At 39.5% G+C, this 4,933-nt stretch overlaps 1 pseudogene across 1 annotated transcript; it reads left to right on the top strand.

The window, feature by feature from the left end:
• Nucleotides 1-385: 385 nt before the first annotated feature.
• Nucleotides 386-4,634, top strand: LOC143438425 (sentrin-specific protease 2 pseudogene; annotated as a pseudogene). Its single transcript, XR_013107268.1, has one exon. The product of XR_013107268.1 is annotated as a sentrin-specific protease 2 pseudogene (transcript).
• Nucleotides 4,635-4,933: the final 299 nt, after the last annotated feature.

A 4,933-nucleotide genomic window follows, 5' to 3' on the forward strand; every position in this document is an offset into this window, starting at 1 on the left:
AACAATTCATTCAAACTTCCCACTCCGGCAAGGGAGCACTGTGAAATCCTGGACCAAGTTTGGGTTGGGGAGGGCTTTCACCACCCAGAAACGTTGATTTGAATTCTTTCAGGTGACATCATAACCAGCTATGGAACCTTGAAGGCTGTGACTAGGGGCAACCCCTGAGTTAGCCATCATTCGTGAGGTTTCCTCCGAGTAGTTAGAGGCTAGGTTTAGGCCTGGTGTCTTAATAGTGCTTTACTAGTACGATTAGTCCGATTTAGAAATTTCGGGTAGCTGGTTCCAGCGCAGCACCCTAGAAGGATACTTCTGTGGAAGTATCTCAGAACTCCCAGAGTGGACCCTGGTGAACTGCCAACATCTGACTACCAAGCAGTTCTCCATGTGGCAACCGAAACAGCCTGGGATGGAGGTGAAGCCCGAAGCTTCAAGAAAAGCTCAAAAACGAAAGTGTCAGGATAGCAGTGGGACAGAAACAGATTCTGAAGGTTTGGGACAAAGTCCAAAAACCAAATGCAAGGATGGAACAGAAATGCTATTTAAAGAACCCGGAAAGGCTTGGAAGAAGACCCCTCAGAAGCAACAAGACCTCGAACTTGAGAAACACCAGCCAGGCAAGGGTCAGGTACAGAAAGCCCAGGAAGAGAGTCCAAGACAACTAAAACCCATAGAGGGTACCAAAGGGCCTCCAGAGCAGGCTGTACCTGAGGGGAAGCCTGCTGATGCTCGCAAGGGTCGCAAGCGCCCCTACTCCACCATGGAGGAAAAGGAACAAAGCCCCCCAAAAGAAAAGCACGGAAGGTTGTCACAGAAGAGAGATCCAGAGAGAGGGGGGAGGTGTTCAGAGGAGACATCCATTACACAAAAGAAAGATGGTGTAAACCATGGGGGAAGAAGGGGGAACAGCTGGGAGCCTGACTTACCGGGAACACCAGCTCTAACCATCATGGATAGTGGCAGAGGTGACAGGTTACTCCCCAACAAGATGACAGTACTTGGGGCAGAGGAAAAGCCTCTCACAAACCTAGAAAAGGGCAGAGAAGTGGATCAAAATTTTCATGTTACAGAGGACATGGAAAAGGAAATTAGGAGTGCCCTGGGTCCAGGACCCCAAGAGGAAATCCTAAGTAGGGGATTCAAATTGCAAATCACCCGAAGAGATATCCAGACCCTCAAGAATGGTCAGTGGCTCAATGATGAGATCATCAATTTTTATATGAACCTTCTGGTTGAGAGAAACGAAAACCAAGGCTACCCTGCTCTTCATGTGTTTAGCACTTTCTTTTACCCCAAGCTAACGCAGAGCGGTTACTCTTCTGTCAAAAGATGGACTCGAACAATTAATCTCTTTGACAAAGAAATGATCCTGGTGCCTATTCACCAGAGGGTACATTGGAGCCTGGTGGTGATCGATTTGAGAAAACGAAGTATCGTATACCTGGATTCCTTGGGACAGACGGGGAAAACTATCTGTGAGACCATCTTCCAGTATTTACAAAACGAGAGCAAGACTCGAAGGAACATCGAGCTGGACCCTCTGGAGTGGAAACTATACAGCATGTCCGCAGAGGAGATTCCTCAGCAACTGAATGGGAGTGACTGTGGCATGTTCGCCTGTAAATATGCAGATTACATCGCTAGAGACCAACCTGTCACCTTCTCTCAGCAGCACATGCCCATCTTCAGGAAGAGGATGGTATGGGAAATCCTGCACAGTCACTTACTGTAACAACACCCACCTGACTGCTGTGGTCACCAGTGGGCCCTGTACTTTTCTACCGTCCTAACTTGGGATATCCGACTGCTGCCCTAATGCCACCTCTAGGATGCACGCAAGGACTGCAGGCTTAGACACTGCTGCTGTCCAACCCACAGGAGACCACGAGCAATACTGTGCAATACTGTTTTAATGCTGGATTTTTTTAATTGCTGTTTTTTGTTTTATTTTGTTGTGTTGTGTTTTGTGTGTGGTTTTTTTTTTTTGTTTTTTGTTTGGGTTTTATTTTTTAATTTTTGTTTTCTAGTTTGTGTTTTGTTTTTGTTGTTGTTTTGTCTTTATTTTGTTTTTAGTTATTGCTTTTTGTTTGTTTTTTGTTTTTTGTTTGTTTTTTTGTTTGCCAAAGCCGTGTGCCACTGCAGGTTCGCTTTTTTTTTTTTTTTTTTAAATTTTTTTTTACATGAGACTCTTCAGGAGTCACAGGGATTAGAACTTGGAAACATTTTATTTTTGTTTAATTTTGTCTTATTTTGTTGTGTTGTGTTTTCTATTTTTGTGTTTGTTTTTTTGTTTGGGTTTTATTTTTTTGATTTTTGTGTTCTAGTTTGTGTTTTGTTTTTGTTCTTCCTTTATTTTTAGTTATTGCTTTTTGTTTGTTTTTTTGTTTGTATTTTTGTTTGTTTGTTGCTTGGGTTTTGTTTTTCGTTGTCTTGTTTTTTGTTTCTGTTATTGCTGTTTGTGTTTGTTTTTTGTTTGTATTTTTTCCCATGAGACTCTACAGGAGTCACACGGGATTTGAACTCGGGAATGCAGACACTGTCCGCCAGCAGAGGGCAGGCGCCAAAGCCACGTGCCACTGCAGGCTCGCGGTTTTTTGTTTTTGTTTTTTTTTTTCTATGAGACTCGTCGGGAGTCACACGGGATTCGAACTCAGTCTGCCAGCAGAGGGTGGGCGCCAAAGCCCTGTGCCACTGCAGGCTTGCTTTTTTTTTTAACTGTTAATTTTCCATGAGACTCGTCAGGAGTCACACGGGATTCGAACTCGGAAACGTTTTAGTTTTATTTTATTTTGTCTTATTCTTTGTGTTGTGTTTTTTATTTGTGTTTGTTTTTTGTTTGGGTTTGATTTTTTGATTTTTGTTTTCTAGTTTGTGTTTTGTTTTTGTTGTTGTTTTCTTTATTTTGTTTTTAGTTATTGCTTTTTGTTTGTTTTTGTTTGTTTTATTGTTTGCCAAAGCTGTGTGCCACTGTAGGCTCGCTTTTTTTTTAACTTTTTTTTTTCCCATGAGACTTGTTCAGAGTCACAAGGGATTCGAACCCAGAAACGTTTTATTTTTGTTTTATTTTGTCTTATTTTGTTGTGTTGTGTTTTTGAATTTGTGTTTGTTTTTTTGTTTTTGTTTGGGTTTTATTTTTTAATTTTTGTTTTCTAGTTTGTGTTTTGTTGTTGTTTTTTCTTTATTTTGTTTTTAGTTATTGCTTTTTGTTTGTTTTTTTTTGTTTTGTTTTTTTGTTTGTCAAAGCCGTGTGCCACTGCAGGCTTGCTTTTTTTTTTTTTTTTAACTTTTTTCCCCCCATAAGACTCGTTGGGAGTCACACGGGATTTGAACTCGGAAATGTGGACATGGTCCACCACCAGAGGGCATGTGATGAAGCCGTGCTCCACCCTGGGCTTACTGTTTGTATTTTTGTTTGCTGACTTTCTTTGGGTTTTGATTTTTGTTTTTGTTTTTGTTTTTTTTTGTTTTTTGTTTTTTTTGCTTCTGTTTTTGTTTGTCTGTTGTTTTTTGTTTGGGTTTGGAGTTTTGTTTTTGGTTTCTTTTTTGTTGTTTCTGTTTGTTGTTTAATTTTTGTTTGTATTTTTGTTTATTTGTTGTTTTGTTTGGGTTTTGTCTTTTGTTTGTTGTAGTTTTGGGTTTGGTTTTGGTTTTATTCTAAGTTGTTCTGTTTGTGTTTCTGGTTTTGTGTTGGGTTGTTTTTTGTTTTTATGTTTGTGTTTTTGGTTTTGCTCTTTCTTATTTTTTTATTTATGTTTTTGGTCCTGTTCTTGTGTTTTGTTGTTGTTTTGTATGTTTTTTCTGTTTTTGTTTTGTTTTTGTCTTCCTGATCCCACCACAGTGATTATTTTTCTTGACTCACTGCACACCTTGACCATTATCATTTTCCAATCCTCTTGCCCTTGTTCGAACTGTCTATTTTCCAAAGGAATGTCCATCCCAGTGCCATTCCCTGCTGACGATGAGGAGGGACATCAGCAGGAAGAGGCAGACGCTGTTCACTGGCATCTACAATGATGGAGTTGGATGCTCTTCAGTTAAAGCTGGGGGTAGTAGTGGTGTTTTTTTGTTTGTTTTCTTTTGTTGTTGTTGTTTGTATTTTATTCTTGAAAATAGTATATGAAATGAAAATGAGTTGTACAGATCGGTGCTGTTCTGATCCACCGTACACTACTGGACTTGTACAGGATGTAGATCTGCAGCCAAACTACTGACTGGACTCCAGGACTATTAAGAAAAGCGCCATGGTCATTAAAGACTCATTCTTTCCCAGACCTGCCTTAGTTTTGGAAGTTGATTTGAAGTAACTACAATGGCAAATGTCCATTTTTATCTCAGGTCTCACTGAATACAAACCCCATCTAGGGCTGTATTGAATTTTTCTTTTCAAAAGTTCTATTCAATTTAAAATTTATTCTTAAAAAGTTTTGGTATCTATTAAGATGAAATTAAGATTTTTTTTCTCATTAGATTAACATTCCCACTGTGGAAGTTGGGGATTTGGTATTTAGGGTTGATACCGACAGTTATAAAATAACCTATTTTACATGTGATAGTTTGTATTTAACTTTTCTATTCATTAATTATGGTTGTGTTTATGCAATTTTTACTCAATAAAGTTTAAAGTTATTTAAACATTTCACAAGTTCTGGTGTCTCCTGTTTCTTTTATGGGGTAGTAATAAAACCTGGGTTGTGAGGTGAAAGCTGAAAGCAGCAGGTGTGAAGAGCTTGACTCACCAACTTAAGCCTTAGATGCATTGTGCATATCAGTGATTGTTATTCTGGTCTGGGCCTCTGCAATGGAGTTAGAATGTTCCAGAGAGCACCCACTCCTTTATCTTGCGTTATAGAGGGAGACTATAGGTGGAGCTTAGTTGAGCAGTGTCCAGCTGAGCTGTAGAGTGATAGCAATGGAAAAATGTATTGACACACAC

Source organism: Arvicanthis niloticus, chromosome 25 (assembly GCF_011762505.2).
Source record: "Arvicanthis niloticus isolate mArvNil1 chromosome 25, mArvNil1.pat.X, whole genome shotgun sequence".
NCBI classification, from domain to species: domain Eukaryota; kingdom Metazoa; phylum Chordata; class Mammalia; order Rodentia; family Muridae; genus Arvicanthis; species Arvicanthis niloticus.